Here is an 18,719-nt window from a genome sequence, read left to right on the forward strand (position 1 = left end):
CCCAGATAGGCATGCGGCAAAGTGCTCATTGCGAGTCTTACCACTGGAAAGATTTATTTGGGACCTGTATCGTTAGCCTTACTGAAAGTGAGTTTCTTTACCTCCTGCCCCCTTTTTCTATTTATCAGAAATGTTCTGTTACAGCGGTTCATAGAAAATGCAGTATCTTATTGATACTTTGTTTCCAATATTTTAAGGTTCCTTATACTTATGAAAAGATATTAAAGCTTCACCTACATTGATGTATCTTTTTGATATATGGGCTTCATTTTTCATTTTGTAACTTACATTAAGAATTCTTTTTAAACTCATCTACTCTAAAGTTTTAACTTTAAACTATAAGATGCAAACGATATTAAACATTTATTTTCTCTACTATCCCTGAATCACAGAGCTTACTTGGTAGAATTTCAGCTAACCAGCATCTAGGAAATGGAGAGTATAAGACAACTGGCAACCTTTAAAACATGGATATCAAAAACAAAATCAAGAGAGAGCTGACACGACCAACAGAACAAAAATTTTTAAAGACTTAGGTTGATCTGAATGACAAATGAAAAGAGATGAAGATAAAGATACTCTCTTACACAAACACACAACAAAATGCCCAAACTGACTATAAGATTCTAGTAGCTATTATTACTGGAGAGCAAGTAGGAGAATGCCTCAGGGATAAACTCAATGTTGGGTGCCCTTCTAATCTCATTTCTTCAAAGTGCTTGGAAGTTGGGTGCCCTTCTAATCTCATTTCTTCAAAGTGCTTGGAAATAAAGAACTGATCTCGGGCTTCCCTGGTGGCGCAGTGGTTGAGAATCCGCCTGCCGATGCAGGGGACGCGGGTTCGTGCCCCGGTCCGGGAAGATCCCACATGCCGCGGAACGGCTGGGCCCGTGAGCCATGGCCGCTGGGCCTGCGCGTCCGGAGCCTGTGCTCCGCAACGGGAGAGGCCGCAACAGTGAGAGGCCCGCGTAACGCAAAAAAAAAAAAAAAAAAAAAAAATTAACTAAAAAGAACTGATCCCATGACTGAGTATATGTTACTTTTTTTTCTGTATTTTTCTTCCATTCTAAGGCTAGCAAACAACACTGTTTACTAATATTAAGTGAAACGGCTCATGTCCTTCTGGTTTCATACAGTCACTAATCTCAAGAAGACAAAGGCTATCAACCTCTAAACTGCCAACCCAAAGTTATGATAATTATACATGTATTCTGTCATGTTAAAACTGACAGTGCCATTTGAATTCTCATTTCAGTAATTTCTAAAACCCCCATCTAGAGGAAGGATTCTTCTCTAGAAACCCAACCCATTGGATTTTTGCCCTACTTCCAGCCCTATGTCACAGCAAAGCTATTTCTTTCAGTTCCACTGGTACTTGAAAAGGCAGAGATTTCTAGTCTGGCACTCATGTTTTCCCCAGGCTTCAGGCTTAAACAGCTTTTGGGGGCCAGAGGAATCCCAATGCCCCTGGACTCTGCCCAAAAATAATTTCCCAAAGAGTTCCTCATCTGTTTTAGTTATTTAACATAGAGCTTAGCTGTCTTGAACTGTTCTTGTCCTCAAAACTTATTCCTTCACTTATATATGGAATCTAAAAATAGAAACAAAAAAACCCCAAAACTCATAGAACAGATTAGTGGCTGCCAGTGGTGGGGGTGGGAGGTGAACAAAATGGGTGAAGGTGATCAAAAGACACAAACTTGCAGTTATAAAATAAGTCAGTCCTGGGAATGTTATTTATAGCATGGTGACTATAGTTGATAATATTGTATATTTGAAAGTTGGTAAGAGAATAGATCTTAAAAGTTCTCATCATAAGAAAAACAAAGTGTAACTGTGTAGTGATGAATGTTTTTTAAAATTTTTATTTATTTTTTATTTATTTATTTTCGGCTGCGTTGGGTCTTCATAGCTGTGCACGGGCTTTCTATAGTTGCAGCGAGTGGAGGCTACTCTTTGTTGCAGTGCGTAGGCCTCTCACTGCAGTGGCTTCTCTTGTTGCAGAGCACAGGCTCTAGGTGCGCAGGCTTCAGTAGCTGTGGCACGTGGTCTTGGTAGTTGTGGCTCGTGAGCTCTAGAGCGCAGGCTCAGTAGTTGTGGCGCATGGGCTTAGTTGCTCCACGGCATGTGGGATCTTCCGGGACCAGGGCTCGAACCCGTGTCCTCTGCATTGGCAGGCGGATTCTTAACCACTGCGCCACCAGAGAAGCCCAGTGGTGCATGTTAACTAGACTTATTGTGATCATTTTGCAACATATAAAAAAAATTATATTGTGCACCTAAAACTAATGTTATATATCAATAATATCTAAATTTTTAAAAAACCTTATTCTTGGTCTATTTTGTCCTGTAGCTTCATAACCTGAATATTTATTTACACTCTGTACCAATCCACAAAAGGCCTAGGGTGTCACATAACCTAAATTAAATATTTCCCCAAAGTACCCAGATATTCCATAATTCAGCATTTTTAATTTTCCCCTTTAATCTAGGTTCTCTACACCAAGCTTTCACTACTAGATAAGAATCATTTCATAGCTATTAGCATGCTATAAAAACATTACAACTCAGTTATAGTTCAATTCCTCTGGTTCTAGGACTATATATATTCTTCAAATGGATATGTGAACTGTGCAGAGAATGTTTATTAAACTTCAAATAAACTATCTACAACTGAGAAAAACAAAATCTTCATTTCAAAGCAATCAAACATTATGCCTCATGTCCCTTATTTTTGTTTAGTCCCTCATATTATTAAAGGTATTCCTCATTTTGGTCATATCTAAGTTATTTATATCAGTCATTTAATGACTATCAATGAATTTTTAAGAGTATAATTTCAGTAGCATCATTCATTAAATAAAATGAACGTGTATCCTCATATTCCACAGTACAGTAATGTTTTATGTTTAATTTTTAGTGTTTTAATATTTTTGATACTTGCATCTAAAGAGTTAACCTTCTCACAAAAATCACAAGAGGGATACTGACATAGTTCATTTGGTAGTAGCATAAGGCCAGCTTCAAAAGAAACAAATTCAAATATGTACTTATAAACTGCTGGCCTGCTTTTACTACAGAAAACAGACATCTGAGGTTACAAAGAACCAACTGAAGAGCAATCCATTCTTGGAACAGCTGGTTGTACTGTCCCTCTCTCATCCTTCCCCTTCTCTAGTCAGTGCAACCAGCTGATGTGGAACCACTGTGCCATCTGGTGGCCAGCATAAAAAGCTCTGTGAGTGAACATCTTTCGTTCCCTCTCCTTTCTTCTCTCTACTTCCTTATAGTTATTATGTAGTACTTCTAACACTCATGCTTTGCTCCTATTTAAAATGTGTAAATTTAATAGAAGATTTACCTGTTAATATGAATAAAACCTAGTTGTTAAAGTGGGAATATACCATATATCTGATTATATCATACTAATATTCTGTGTTCTATGAATTAGAGATGACGGTCCAAAAGACTAATACACAGAAGAATAAGCTATGAAAAAGTTAATTTCTTCTTCAGTCCTTCAGCAACTCCACCACTCAACAAATTGCGTATATTCTGATCTTGTTAACGTTTTATTGAAATTAGCGCTCGAAGCTGATAGTCTATAAATACAGTTGATTAACTGAACTATATGCCAAGTGGCATTATTCTGTTTAATTTGAGGTTCATCACCTCCTAGGTATCTTAACAGTGACTGCTTCAATTCCTAACTCTTCATTACTATAACACACATTTCTTAACCCTTCTTTATCAGACTTAAGGAAGATATGCAGAAGCTTTTAAAATTAAACTACTTTTTCACCAACATTGAATTCAGTTAAAAAAGTCTGTTTCCATGGTTAGACCCCGGTAGACTAAACCCTGTATTTTGAGAACAGAGGTTCCGATCAATATTATATGTAGAGAAACGGCAAGAACCTTGGAAGCCACAGAGACTGCTCTATTCTTCACTGATTTTCTTTCTTCATTTATTTTTAAATGTTAAGCATTTATTTGTATTTTAATAAAAACAAAATTAAATAATATATAAAATTAAATATGTGAAAATTAAACATCGTTTTAAAATAAAATAAAATTAAGCCACTTTTTTTTGACAGTTTCACATCCTTTTATTTCAGTTCAACACTATTGCTCAGTACCTTCTAAATGCAAAGCACTCTGAAAATCCACGGAAAAGGATGGGGAAGTAAAAAAGGCGATTCCTCTCCATCCCAAATCCATTACCTAATGTAAGAAAAATGTACCTCCTTGAAGAAAAAGACAATGACCCACTGGGACTCTCTGCTTTTAGCTGTCATACAAATGAAAAGGGTAGTTTTTCATTTGTAGAAAGGGTAGAATCCTGTGTTAAAGACACAGGATTCATTAAACAAAGACACAGGATTCAATAGTGATTAGGTTGAAACGATGGACAGGGACTTGACTTATCAGATGTGGAATGAGAATGAGAGTGAGAGAGAAGTGACAAGGGGAACACCCAGATTTCCAGCTGGCACAACTGTGTAGATACGAACAAACGCCTTTATGGGGATCATAAAGGAAGTTCTGGATTTGTTCCAATTTAACATGCTGAATTTAAGGGACCTGTGGGACATAACACAGGGAGATATGCAATAAGGTAGCACAATTTGGACTGAACATACAGATTTTGCTAGTGATCAGCATATAAGCATGTAACTGGTATTTGAAACGATGAGAGTAAAGAAAATCACATAGGAAATATTATAAAATGACAAGAGAAGGGACAGAGTCTAAGAGAGAACCCTAAGGAAAAGCTTTAAAGGCAAGAGGAGTACAGAGAGGAGATAAGTAGATAAGTAGTAGGAAGAAAATCAGGAATATTTCAAGTAAGTTTTTGGTCAAGAATGTTTAATACTATTGAGGGGTGAAGGAAGATGAAGACTGAGAAGTTTCTATTAGAGTTAACAACCAAGGGAATCCCCTGGCAGTCCAGAGGTTGGGACTCGGTGCTTTCACTGCTGTGGCCCCTAGGACCCCACAAGCCATGAGGCACAGCAAAAAAAAAAAAAAAAAAAAAAAAAAGATTTAACAACCAAGAGATAACAGTTCCAATTTAATGATGAAGGCAGAGCCAGATGGCAATAACTGAAGAGAGACTGGGAGAAAGAGAAGTGGTTAAGGTGATATTATGGGCTTAAGGCAACGGTAGCTGTAAGTGCCTGAGAGGCAGGATATAGTAACGAGAAAAAGGCTCACCACAACTCAGGAGAGTGATAGAGGGAAATGGGGGAGAGGTGGGCTCCAGAGCCCAGGTAGAGGAATTAGAGATGGATGCCTTAAGACATTTAATTACAGGCAGAAATTTATGCAAGCCGTAGTAAAGGAGGTGCCAGTCAAGCCACAGTTCAAAATTCTTACTTTCTACTAGGCAAGAACTATCCTCCAAAAAGGCTTAGTTTTGGTTCATTACCTTGTAACATAAATAGCATGAAGGGAGGGAGCAGTCTGCTTAGCTGAGGAAAAAGCAACTGACAACAGATGGGAATGACTGCAACACATGTACCTCCTGGCGCTGTAAAAAGATATTCCACAGAGCAGTGACTGCTTCTTACTCATCCTAGCAGTCCACGCAGCACCTAGTGTATAGCCTGGGATATAAACAGGTGCTCAATACATCTCCACTGAATGAATTAGGCAATGGGAAGACAGAAGCAGAATTTTTCTATAAAACCACAAGACAACTGAGTAGCCTGCAAAAAAAACCAAAACAACAAAAAAACAAAAAACAGCAACAACAACTCAATTCACAGCCTGTACACTCAAATAAATCCCAGCTAAAACTAATTCTAATTTCAACTGTGTCTTAATCTATACCAAAAAGTATACAAGTCAAGGGAGACTCCCTCCCTTCTGCTAAGAGTCTTAAAAATGTTAATGCTCTTTGGTCCAAGGACTTCACTTCTAGGTATCCAGACAGACGATTAGAAATGTAGACAAACATAATATGCAAACATGTCCAATGTAGCACTATTTATAATAGTAAAAAAAATTAAGTGGAGAGACAAGGAAATGAATGGAGAGGAAAGGAAGAAAAACAAATAAGCTAAATGAATGGCATTAAGAAAATGATTAAGAAATATGATAGAATAGTATTCACCAATTAAAATGTTTATGAGTTTCTAACAACATGGGGAAACGCTTATTAATAGCACTAAAAGTACAGGTTACAGAATTTTATATAGTGTGTAAAATATATGCACAGAACAAAAGTACACAAAACAGTTAACTGTGGTTATCACTGGATGGAAGAATTATGAATGATTTAATTTGCTCCCTTTACTGTTTCACATTTTCCAATTTTAATATATTATTTTTATAATCAAACAAAACATTTTTTAAATGTTCAATTACATTGACTAGGTGGGACAGTCCAGGCACAGAGCTATTTATACTTATTAATAGGTATGGATTAAACTTTTTAAAACTTTCCCATGTGACTATATGAGCATTGCTCTTTTGGGATGTAGAACTGTGTTTCCTAAAAACCCTTACTTCTCAAATTAGGTTACACATATCCAAAACTGGGCTAGGTGGCTAGGAGAACAGGGTAAAACTAGACTATCTTTCTAAAGCAAATTTACTTGACTATAAGAAGTTAAAGCCTTTTTAATGTCAAAACTCACATAAATGTTAAGAAACTTGCTCCCTCCTCACATATTTCCATGAGGAGACTTCTCCAGAGAGATCCTATCCTTCTCTCCCCAGCCTTCCCCTCACTCTTTCCACAGCTGGGTATGAATGAATGGCTCAGCCCGTCCTAGGCTCTCTTCTTTGTATCTGCCTGCCTACCCAGAGAAGATATTTTCATCTGCTCTGATGGAAATAAGACCTGAGTATTCCAAGCTGCTTGTGACGAGGTAGATAGGCATGACTAATTACAGGGTGAAATATTAGCTAACCTATTTAACCCATGTTAAAGGCACTTTCTTCAGTGAGTTTTTCCAGTAATAAAACAATTTCTTCACACCCATTAGTATGGCTATTATCAAAACCAAAACCAAACCAAACAAAACAAAACAGAAAATAACAAGTGTTGGTAAAGATGTAGAGAAATTAGAACTCTTGTGCATTGCTGGTGCAACTGTAAAATGGTGCAGCCACTGTGGAGAACAGCATAATGGTTCCTCAAAAAGTTAAACATAGAACTACTATATGATCCAGCAATTCCAATTCTGGGTATATACACAAAAGAATGAAAGCAAGAACTCCAACAGATAAAAATGTTCACAGAAATATTATTCACAACAGCCAAAAGGTAGAAACAACACTGGATAGTCCCATGTAAATCAATGAAGCTAGAACACACCCTCACACCATACACACAAATAAACTCAAAATGGCTTAAAGACTTAAATATAACACAAGACACCATAAAACTCCTAGAAGAGAACATAGGCTAAACATTCTGATATAAATTATACCAATGTTTCCTTAGGTCAGTCTCCTAAGGCAATAGAAATAAAAGCAAAAACAAACAAATGGGACCTAATCAAACTTACAAGCTTTTGCACAGCAAAGGAAACCATAAGCAGACTGCTCCCTCCCTTCATGCTATTTATGTTACAAGGTAATGAACCCAAACTAAGCCTTTTTGGAGGATAGTTCTTGACTAGTAGACAACCTACGGACTGGGAGAAAATATTTGCAAATGACACAAATGACGAGGGCTTAATTTCCAAAATATACAAACAGCTCCTACAATTCAATAACAAAGAAACAAACAACCCAATCAAAAAATGGGCAGAAGACCTAAAAAGACATTTCTCCAAAGAAAACATACAGATGGCCAATAAGCACATGAAAAGATGCTCATCATTGCTAATTATTAGAGAAATGCAAATCAAAACACCACTTCATACCAGTCAGAACGGACATCAGCAAAAAGTCTACAAATAATAAATACTGAAGAGGGTGTGGAGAAAAGGGAACCCTTTTACACTGTTAGTGGGAATGTAAATTGGTGCTGTCACTATGGAAAATAGTACAGTGGTTCCTCAAAAAACTAAAAATAGAGTTGTCATATGATCCAGCAATCCCACTCCTGGGCATATATCCAGAGAAAACTACAATTCGAAAAGATACATGCACCCCTTATGTTCATAGCAGCAATATTTACAAGAGCCAAGACATGGAAAAAAACTAAATGTCCATCGACAGATGAATGGGTAAAGAAGATGTGATACACACACACACAAATACACACACAATGGAATATTACTCAGTCATTAAAAAGAGTGAAATAATGCCATTTGCAGCAACATGGATGGACCTAGAGGTTATCATACTAAGTGAAGTAAATCAGAAAGAGAAAGACAAATCCCACTGATATGAGGTACTTAGATTTGTCAAAATCAGAGACAGAAGGCCAAACAGTGGTTGCCGGGGGGCTGGGGGTGGGGTGGGGTGGATGAGGAGTTATTAGTTAATAGGTACAGAGTTTTAGTTTGGGATGATAAAAAATTCTGAAATGAATAGTGGTGATGGTTGCATAACAATGTGAATATATTTAATGCCACTGAACTGTATAGTTATAAAGGGTTAAAATAGTAAATTTTATGATATGTACATTTTACCACAATAAAAAATAACCTGACAATTTGATTGCATCCTGTCTGATCCCTAATGTTCTCTTTCTCAACTGGTCCTGAACTCATGATATTATTTATAGACCTCTGAAAAACCCAATAACAAATATATTACAGAGTAGAATATAAAATCCTCATGAATTTTGAAGATACTACAGATAACTCCCAAGAAAGTGCTATCAGTCATGGGCTGCTTTAAATCACAAACTACATCCACTGGGGGTACCTACTGTCTTATGCAGTTAAGAGAGATTTCATGAAGAAAGTTCGAGAAGCACAGCTGTAAAATGGCTGCCTATACAGACCAAAAACAGAAGAAGTCCAATATATAATCTGATTGTTACAGACAACTAAATTTGAGAAATCCCTCATGCAGATAACTGGCCATTTGAAGATGGGACAGAAGAAACTTCTACATGGAAGAGCAGAAAGTCAATTCTAACTCTTCCAGAAAGTTAGGAAGTGGTTTATTATAATGGGAAAAGCATGAGCTTAACACACACACGTTTGAATCCCAGTGTGACTTTACGCAAGTAACACATCCGGTCCTATGTGTCTTTAACTGTAAATGCGGATAAGAACATCTAACTTCAGATTTATAATGAGGAAATAGGAAGAGATAATATATTTCAACCCAAATATATTTGAAGTACCTTTCAACATGGTAAATGCTCAGCAAGTACTGGTTTTCTCCCACTCCAGGGAGTCGATTCCTCTGTGGGGAAAGGGCTCATTTTCTAGATCAGTGCTTTAGATCTCTCTTACCTTGTCAGCCTGACATTTTCAAGTCAGAATGATGGGACCTAAAAAGCCCTGAGTCTCCCACTTCTTTATTTAAAAAAATAATTATTGTATTTTTCCAGTAAGTATTTTGTCAAGAACTATGAAGGGTCTGAGATGTCACCCTATTTGTAAGCTAACAAGTTAGCTTGCCAGTTTCACGGATGCTGGCAGGATACATGAAACTCGTAAGTCAGAGACAAAAGACTTCAGTAGTCACAGCAATATCAGCAGACAGATCATAAGCCCAATCACACAGGGCAATGCAGAGAGGGCAGGAGATGCCTGCACATGTGGTAGGTTGCGGTACAGAAAAGGAACCCTGAGTGTAGGGAACCCAAATCTTTTAAGGACAGTAAGTCTACCTGACCTCCATGGCAAGGAGACATTATGTTTATTATATTGGACAGTAAACAAACCTGACTTTTGCTCAGGAGGGAAATACTATCTCTAACCTTCAAGGCTGTTTGCTATACAAATATTTTCGAAAAAACAGTAAAGAACAAAGGAGAGTCAGTACCTCTGCTAACAACACAGGCAGAAACATGAAAGACCCATTAAGAACTGTCTCCTAATGAGTATTACATACATATACTGAAAAGTTTCTTTCCTTTTTTTTTCAATAAATTTATTTATTTATTTTGGCTGCATTGGGTCTGTGTTGCTGTGCGTGGGTTTTCTCTCGTTGCAGCGAGCGGAGGCTACTCTTCGTTGTGGTGCGCAGGCTTCTCATTGTGGTGGCTTCTCTTGTTGCAGAGCACAGGCTCTAGGTGCACAGGCTTCAGCAGTTGTGGCATGCGGGCTCAGTGGTTGTGGCTCACAGGCTCTAGGCACGCGGGCTTCAGTAATTGTGGTACACGGGCTTCGTTGCCAGGGAAGTCCCTACAGTCAAGTTTCTTATCCAACCTTGTCTTCCAGCCACCAGTTCCCCTCCTCAGAGACAAGCACTTCTCTCAACTTTTTATGTATCTCTTCAGAGGTATTCTATGTACCTACAAGTGTGCACGTGCGCACACGAGCACACACACACACATTTTTTTTTTAAATGGTTGTGATTAGGGACTTCCCTGGTGGTCCAGTGGCTAAGACTCCGTGCTCCCAAAGCAGGTGGCCCAGGTTTGATACCTGGTCAGGGAACTAGATCGCACATGCCGCAGTAAGAATTCACATGCCACAACTGAAGATCCCACACGCTTCAACAAAGATCCCACGTGCTGCAACTAAGACCCGGTGCAGCCACAAAAAAAAATGGTTGAGATTACATACACTGTACCTTGCTTTTTTCAGTTTTCTTAGGGATGATTTCATTTTGGTCTAATTCATTCTAGCATCTGCATAGTAATCCATTGCAAAGCAGTATTACTAGTCCCCCTAGTGATGGACATTTGCTTCCAGGCTTTTATTATTACAAACAATACTGTAACAAAACAAGTTACACATATATCTTTGAGTACATCTGCGAAAAATGAAATTGCTAGGTGAAAAGTACATGCATTTTTAATATTTATAGATATTGCCAACCTGCTCTCCAAAGGCTACAACTAATATAACTCCCACCTTTCCATATAAAAAAAGGGCCAGTTTTTTCATACCAGCCTATAGCACCATTGTTGGCCAACAAAAATAGGGTGAATTTTTACCTATAAACAGGACTTCCAGACATTACTAGTGGACTTTTCAATACCGCTTATGTTCAAAATTAAGTTTCTAAAGCTTAAGTATGAGGTAGTGTTATACTGTGGAATGCACACCTAAAAGGGATGGATAAAGGACCTAGTTCTGACTTTCCCACTGACTAACACCATGAATGAGGCTGACCAAATCACTTAATTTCTCTGGGCCTCAGTTTTCTCATGCTTTAGTTAGATGACCCTTTCAATCTAAAATGTGTGTACATTACTCATTACTCAAAATTCTAAAGGTTTTTTCTCAAAAGAAAATTATTTCAAAAGGAAAGTTTGCAAATAAGAACATCATATTTCACATTTAAAATTTTTAGAGAAAAGTAGGAAATTTTTTCTTGTTCACATAGTAGCATTTACTTATCCCTCATATACTCTCAAAAGGTCTTCGCAGTAAGCCATTTCAATGAGACCAAGACAGCACAGACCAAGAGAACAGCAGGGTACTAAAGTCCACTGCCACCCTCCCTATCTGTATGTCTATTTTCTCTTTCTCTTTTTGTATGTACCTCTCTCTGGTTTTAAACCATACTTGGTTCCAAAAACACATTTAGAGTAACATTTAATTTCTGTATAATTCAAGAAAGAATGTTTTCTTCCCTTGTGCTAATTCTTTCAAAATTGAAAGTATAAAGAAAAAGCAGAAGGCCATTTCCCTTCCTCCACATTTGAATAAAAAAGGGGGAAAAAAGGTGACAAGCACACAAGAAGCACCAAGCAATGTTTATTTTCATATATATATACATATATATATATAACCTGACTAAAGAGTTGATTCTTCTTTTGAAAATTTTACACTTATTGCCTAAGTAACAACAAATTCAAACGCTCAAGTTTTTTTCATTAAAGAACCTATAAATATTAATTATTCAAAAAACAACACAAAATGTTAAAAGTTCATTCTACTACTTAAATAAAAATCTGGGCATTCCCCGGCAGTTCAGTGGTTAGGACTCTGCGCTCTCACTGCCAAGGGCCCAGGCTCGACCCCTGGTCAGGGATCTAAGATCCTGCATGTTGCCTGGCACAACCAAAAAACTAAATAAATAATCTTTTTAAATAATAGTTTCATCGTAATTTTTGGTGGAGATACATATATATATATATATATATATATATATATATATATATAATCTTCAAACTCTCTATTACTACTGGGAAGTGGATTACCTCCCAATTACAAATCTGTATAATCAAATGATTCCATATCTTGTATAACTATAAAATCACATGAAATTTTAAAAATATGACTTCAAAACATACAATGTATACTCTAAGATGAAGCCATGTCTCTGAGCTACCAAGAGTATAATAAGAAAAAAAATTTTAAAGGCATAAGTATATTTTGTATAGACTTTTCCCAATTGCTGATTTAAACTAATTCACGATTTACCATGATAGCAAAACAGGATAAAATCCCACTCAGAGGCTGTCGCTCTCCAACACCAGTGCCAGCTCTAGTTTGTTGAGCACCAGCCAAAGGAGAAGGTGGGTAAGTAAGAGGTCTCTATACCATGGCTCATACAAAGCTGCCTGCCTGCAAATCCACCAGTGGTAAAGCACCCAGGAAGCAGGGCTACAAAAGCCGCTCGCAAGAGTGCGCCCTCTACTGGAGGTGTGAAGAAACCTCATCGTTACAAGCCTGGTACTGTGGCACTCGGTGAAATCAGACATTATCTCAAGTCCAGTGAACTTCTGATTGGCAAACTTCCCTTCCAGCCTCTGGTGCGGGAAATTGCTCAGGACTTCAAAGCAGATCTGCACTTCCAGAGTGCAGCTACTGGTGCTTTGCAGGAGGCAAGTTAGGCCTATCTGGTTGGCCTTTTTGGAAACACAAACCTGTGTGCTATCCATGCCATAACAATTACGCCAAAAGACATCCAGGGCTTCCCTGGTGGCACAGTGGTTAAGAATCCACCTGCCAATGCAGGGGACATGGGTTCGAGCCCTGGTCCGGGAAGATCCCACATGCCCAGGAGCAACTAAGCCCGTGTGCCACAACTACTGAGCCTGTGCTCTAAGAGCCTGCGAGCCACAACTACAGAACCTTGCGTGCATAGAGCCCATGCTCCGCAACAAGAGAAGCCACTGCAATGAGAAGCCTGCTCACAGCAAGGAAGACCCAACACAGTCAAAAATAAAATAAATTTATTAAAAAAAAAACTTAGCTGTTAATTGCAGAAAGGATTTATTCATTAAAAAAAAAAAAAAAGACATCCAGCTAGCATGCCGCATATATGGAGAACATGCTTAAGAATCCACTATGATGGGAAACCTTTCATTCTTCTAAAAAAAAAGAAAATCCTCTTCTTCCTGTCACTGGTAGTTCTGAACATTAGATATTTTTTTCCCATGGGGTCCAAAGGTACTTAAGTATATGATTGCTAGTGGAAAAATAGGGGACAGTAATCAGGTATTGGCAGTTTTTCCATTTTCATTTGTGTGTGATTTTTTTTAATGATTTAATTTTATTTATTTTTGGCTGCATTGGGTCTTCGTTGCTGCACACAGGCTTTCTCTATTTGTGGCAACCAGGGGGGCTACTTTTTGTTGCGGTGGGGGGGCTTCTCCTTGCAGTGGCTTCTGTTGTGGAGCATGGGCTCTAGGCGTATGGCCTTCAGTAGTTGTGGCACATGGGCACTAGAGTACAGGCTCAGTAGTTGTGGCACGAGGGCTCAACAGTCATGGCTCACGGGCTCTAGAATGCAGGCTCAGTAGTTGCAGCGCATGGGCTTAGTTGCCCCACTGCATGTGGGATCTTCCCGGACCAGGGCTCGAACCCATGTACCCTGCATTGGCAGGCGGATTCTTATCCACTGAGCCACCAGGGAATTTTTAATATAAATGTGGGGACATAAAGCATTAATGCAACTCAGAATGTTTCAGTGAACAAGTTTCAGCAGTTCAACTTTATTATAATCATAAATAAACCTGTTAAATTTTTCTGCAAAAAAAATCTCATTCAGAATTTAATACTAAAACCTCACTCATAATAAAAAAAAAAGAATCAAAGTAAAACTACACTGAAGTACCATTTTTTAACCTATTAAACTTTTAGATTTTTGCCAATCTAATAACACATTACACTGAAGAGGCTGATGGGAAATAAGCACTCAATCATTGCCACTGTACACCCCAATGAGGAGAAATCTGATGATAACTACTATCAAAATTACAAATTGACTCAGTAATTCCAACTCCTGGGTATTTTTCCCACAGATATATTCATATGCTTGTGAAATGTGCAGAAGGTTATTCACTGCATCATTATTTATAACAGCAAAATTTTGGAAACAAATTAAATGTCCATAGATAGGGAACTTATTAAAGGTGGACTGAATTGTGTCCCTACAAAATTCATATGTTGAAGTCCTAATGCCCAATATGATGGTATTTAGAGATGGGGCCTTTGGGAGATGCTTAGGTACAGACTGGGGCCCTTATGATGAGATGTGCCCTTACAAGAAAAACCAGAGAGCTCTCTCACACCTCTCTCTCAACCTCTCTCTCTCTCCCCCACGTCCCCCCTCCCACCATGTGAGCCCACAGTGAGAAGCCCCCCCAGCCCACCCCTCTGCCATGTGAGGATACAGTGAAAAGAAGGTCATCTGCACACCTGGAAGACACCCTCACCAGAACCTGACAATGCTGGCACCCTGATCTCAAAACTTCCAGCCTCCACAACTGTGAGAAAATAAATTTGTTGTTTAAGCCATCCAGAGTACAGTATTTTGTTATGGCAGCCTGAACTAATATTACATACATATATGTGTGTGTGTGTATGTACATACATACACACACACACATAGTATGATATCATTTGTGATACAATTAAAAGTGGGACAAATGTATACTGTATTTACTTAATTCTTTTTTTAAAAATCTCTGAAAGCACACACAGGAAGCCAAGAGTGTGTACTCTCTATTTTTAGGTGGAAGGAGTCCTGAGCAGGTGGAGGATCGGGTGGAAGGAAGATTTTCATTACACACCTTTTAATATTTTTTTGGATCAAGTGAACATATTACCTATTCCCCAAAATTAAATTAAAAGTACTTTTCATTTATGTTAGTTATAAAGTAAAACATCTACAAAATTGTTAAACAAGTAATTCTTTATAGAATTGAGGGTATAGGCTCAGGCAGTATATTAAAAAGGCCTCTATCAAGGTTAGGAAACCTGTTCCAGAAGCAACATTGGTGGCATTTCATCTCACCATTTATATCATTTTCATTCTGTCCCTTTCTTCCCTCCCTCACTCCCTCTCTCTCCCTCTGTCTCTCTTTGCTATGTCCTTTTTCTGTCCCTGTTTTCCCTCCTCTTCCTTTTCTTTTTCTCTCCCTTCGATCCCTCTGACTAAGGTTTCCAGCTACAGCCAGTAGCAACCATAGACTTCAGTCTACCCCTCCAGGGACCTTCCAGCCAACCTCAATAGTAGCAATGGAAGCAAACCGCAATGGCAGCCAAACTCAAGTACAGGGAAACTCCAGGTGCGAAATCATGTTTTGTTACAATATCTTATTAACCAAAAAGAGAATCCTTTCTTTCACCAGCAAACTGAACTACTCTATAAATTGTCCTAAAACCCAGATGGTAATGCCAAAACACTAATGTGACTGTTTAATCACGCAATTTCGTTTTAAGTTAAACCTGAACAAGTCTGGACACAAATCATTTTATTAAACAAAATCAGTACAGTGGAAGATTCTTAGCTAGGAAAGATTTTCCCTCTCTCAAAGTAGTATAATTTACATCAAGAATATTCTCCACTATTTCCAGAGTTCAGAGTGCTAACCATTACACCATGGGCCCTGCTATCTCTACTATATTCAAAACCAAAAACAAAAGACATAATTTCCCACAAGTCTATTTGATGGACAATTACCTCTGGGACCTAAATTACGTGACTTATTCAGAAAATACTAAAAAAAACCCTAATTTGTATGTTCTAACATTAAGTTGTTTGCATAGTTTTTTGTTTTTTTAAATATTTATTTATTTAGGCTGCACATGGGATCTTCATTGCAGCATGTGGGATCTTTTAGTTGTGGGCATGCGGACTCCTTAGTTGCGACATGCATGTGGGATCTAGTTCCCCAACCAGGGATCGAACCCAGGCCCCATGCATTGGGAGCGTGGAGTCTTACCCACTGGACCACGAGGGAAGTCCCCTCTTTGTATAGTTTTAATACAGTATCACTTCTAGGAAAATATGAACTCAAATGGATTATATTTAAACTCGTAAAGCAAAAATATAAGAAATCACAGTATACCATAACAAACCAAAATCTTGTTCAAGGCTTGGGTAGAGTTCTCACTAGATTTCTGGAACAGTATTTTACTGTTTTCAGTTTCATGCCTGTAAGTTGTCTTTCCCTTGTTTTTATTATCATCTGTAGCAGATTTCAGATAGGAAAACAAAATCTAGGGTACAGAAATATATATCCAACTTCCCTTTAACCCCTACAGAGAAAAAAGCAAACATTTACGACTTTTTCTTCAAATCAACCTCAAAAGAAGTGGTAAAATCTCAAAGACAGCAAACATTAGGTTATATTTAGGCAAATGTCATTTCCCCATTTGCAAATGGGTACTTTTCCCTGTAACAGAGTATTTAGAGTGGAAGATACCAGGTCTGACCACAAAAATTATTTCTATACTATACATTTGCAGACTTCTACCCATTTACTGAAATGCATACTATCTGATGATGAGGAAAAGAGATCTGTCTGTTTGTTAACAGAGGTTAACTAGCACAGAGCCCCCAAACAGGAAAAAGCAGGCCCATCATACACCCTAATTTGCTTCCCGGTTCCTCCTCTGGGTAGATCTCATCTGTCCATTTTAAATAAACAAGTGGCAGATTTGCAGATTTGAAAATTTTTCTGAAAGCTGACATGAAGAAAAATAATAGAAACACACACATTTTATAAACTTTGAACGTTACTATGAAAAAGGAAGGAAGGATCTAGAATTAAGGAATCTAAAAAGAAAAAGAAATCTATTTTTATTTTAAACGGTGAATATAAATCATATGAGTATAAATTACTCTGGATAGAAGAAAATGTAAGGCTAATCTAATAAATTCACATCTCAGCTTTGGTTTTTAAAAAGTCTGTCATGACATATTTTGCATATGTAGTTGAGGCTCTTCCCTTTTCTGATTCTTTTTCATGACCCTCCCAAGCCAAGCCTTGGGGTCCCTACTTTCATTGTTCTGAGAGCACACGTTAATTTGGAATTAACTAACAGAGGGCTTCACACATGGTAAACGCTCAAAAGTATTTGCTGCATGAGTTAAAACACTAGTAAATGATGAAACCACCATGTTCTAAACTAATTATTTATCAATAATTATTCATTCCTTTAGACAGCTCATCTATTTTTAATACCTTTATGCAAATAACTACCTAGGAATAAAAGTTCTTTCACTTACTAGGTATATAACCCTGGCCAACTCATTTTGATTTCCGTTTTCTTCAACTGTAAAATGGGGATAACAACGCCCTAGACGCCCTATCTTCGTCCAAGAGGATTAAATGTGATAACAGAAGTGAAAACATTCTGGATACTACAAAGGCAATTATCTACATTTCTAATGCACCATATCTCTAAGGTCACTTAAACATTCTGGCAACTTAAGCTGAACATACCTAAAAGCAAATGCATCATTTGACTCCCCCAAATCTGTTTCTCCTATAGGCTTTTCAAAGTTTTATATCTGGATAACTGAAGTCAATTTTTACTTCCTTCCCTCACTACTACCTTCTACCCAATCACCTAATCAACCACCAAGGTCTGTCACTCTTCCTCTAATGATTTCCTTCTTTTCCAGCCTACTAACACCTTCCCTTTATTAGCTCATGTCTAGGTCATTGCAACTAATCTCCAAGTAGCTCCTCTTATTCCCCAACAGTCAAATTCAGCCTCCAACTCTCAGCTTTACTTCCAACTGTGTACTTGTCAAATCTATCTCAATCACAGACGACAATCTTGAGTCCATTCAAACTAACATTTACGACGGGCACCTTCTTGCATGGCTTGCATTGATCCCTACCTGCTGGTATTCACACCTTTGTGTGGGCTGAACCTCATCTTTCTTCTAATGATTAGTGAAAAGTGATGTGACTTCACTTCCATGCCTAGGTTACGAAATATTGTGACTTCCTTCTTGCTAGCACTCTCTTCTCACTTCCTCACTCTGAGGAAACAAGCTGCCAAGTAGTAAGATGCTACGTGGAGAGGCCCATGTGGCCAGGAACCAAAGGAGGCCACCAGTGGTCAGTTCATGAGGAACTGAGGTCTGTTTCCAACAGGCCAAAAGAGCTGAATTGTGCCAAGAGCCACAAGAATGAGCCAGGAAGTGGATCCTTCCCAGCTGAGCCTCAAGATGACTGTAGCCTTGTGGAAGACCCAGAGCCAGACCACCCAGCAATGCTGCACAGACATTGCTGACCCACAGACACTGTGAGACAAAAAAACGCTGCTGTTTAATTTGGGGATAATTTGTAACACAATAATAGATAACACACTATCTCATATATTTCTAAATAAACTCCAGGTGGATTAAAATTAAACATAATTAATTATAATTAAACATAAAAACCACTAAATCATCTTAAAACTAAATGAAAACAAATATTCATAAAAATA

At 38.0% G+C, this 18,719-nt stretch overlaps 1 protein-coding gene and 1 pseudogene across 4 annotated transcripts in view; one reads left to right on the forward strand and one right to left on the reverse strand.

Annotated features, from left to right (window-relative positions):
* The window catches only part of OSBPL11 (oxysterol binding protein like 11), a 107,375-nt gene that overhangs the window by 81,745 nt on the left and 6,911 nt on the right, over positions 1-18,719 (reverse strand). The window lies entirely within an intron of this gene.
* LOC111171884 (histone H3.3A-like) lies at positions 12,390-17,909 on the forward strand (annotated as a pseudogene).

The sequence above is a fragment of the Delphinapterus leucas genome, chromosome 4 (genome assembly GCF_059928025.1).
Source record: "Delphinapterus leucas isolate spDelLeu-1000000601 "Yukka" chromosome 4, BTC_Dleu_Yukka2, whole genome shotgun sequence".
NCBI classification, from domain to species: domain Eukaryota; kingdom Metazoa; phylum Chordata; class Mammalia; order Artiodactyla; family Monodontidae; genus Delphinapterus; species Delphinapterus leucas.